Genomic DNA, 1,046 nt, shown 5'->3' with positions numbered 1-1,046 from the left:
GTGTACTTGTTCCAAATTCATTTCGTTGACGAGAAAATAACTCTTGTCGGAGCCAAGGCGTGTCCAAACTTCTGCTTCTCGGCAGTGAAGGTGAAAAAAAAAACCTAATCCTCTCAGAAAGTCTTCTTTATCCAACCATTAGGCAGAAAAAATGGACATATATGAACTGTTAAATCCGTGTCATTACATGAATGTTGCCACAAAACCTGGTGTGAAACAAACAGGTGCGTCTATAACAGTCAAACTCCAAAACCGCTTCTACAGAAAAACAGACTTTAAAAAAAAAGGCTTAAAAAGAGGTGGAGTCTACGAAGTAAATCCAGAGATTTAGAGGTGCTGAAAGACAAAAAGGCCAACACAAAGGAGGAAGGAGAAGTCAGACAGAATCTGTCTTCAGTTGTCTCGGCTGTGAGCTGCCAGGTTAGGGTTTTCCAGATGTAAGAGGTTAGGAAAAGAAAAAAAATTCCTGACTAACTTCTCTTCAGCGGAGCCTCGAAGGTTTGTCGGAGGGCGAGTCAGGAGCTGTGAAACATTAAAGGGTCATTACAGAAAACTAACATCTCCCTGCTTAATTCTTGTTTTCTCAGTTTGTTGATATTCAGAGGAAAGATTTGCAGCCGTTCCCGTTCTGAAGCACGACTCAGTAAGTGGACACGTATTTRGTGTTGCTGTGTGTTATTATAGAGCAAGGCTATTCAACTAAACTGCTCCGGGGGCCACAGTTAAAGCAGACCAACAGCTTTGGGGCCGAAATTCCAGCAATTAAAGTTGTTATGTAAATAAACTAAGTATTACAAAGTTCTACCTTTGAAATATTTTATTTTGCTGTATTTAATCATGAAAACACACAGAACATTATTCAATAAATGTAGTGATGATAAAAAACATGCCTCTTATTTACTACAAAATATTTTGACATCTCTGACTTGCCAAATTTTTAAACCAATTTTATTTTCACTTTCATAGTTTTATCTTCTGTTATGGCAATATTTATTTAACAACAGAGACAGAAATACGCTGGTCAAGAATGAAGGTACTCCGTGAGA

Source organism: Austrofundulus limnaeus, unplaced genomic scaffold, assembly GCF_001266775.1.
Source record: "Austrofundulus limnaeus strain Quisiro unplaced genomic scaffold, Austrofundulus_limnaeus-1.0 Scaffold105, whole genome shotgun sequence".
NCBI lineage: Eukaryota > Metazoa > Chordata > Actinopteri > Cyprinodontiformes > Rivulidae > Austrofundulus > Austrofundulus limnaeus.
The sequence above is the reverse complement of the archived record's forward strand: the minus strand, read 5'-3'. Positions refer to the sequence as shown.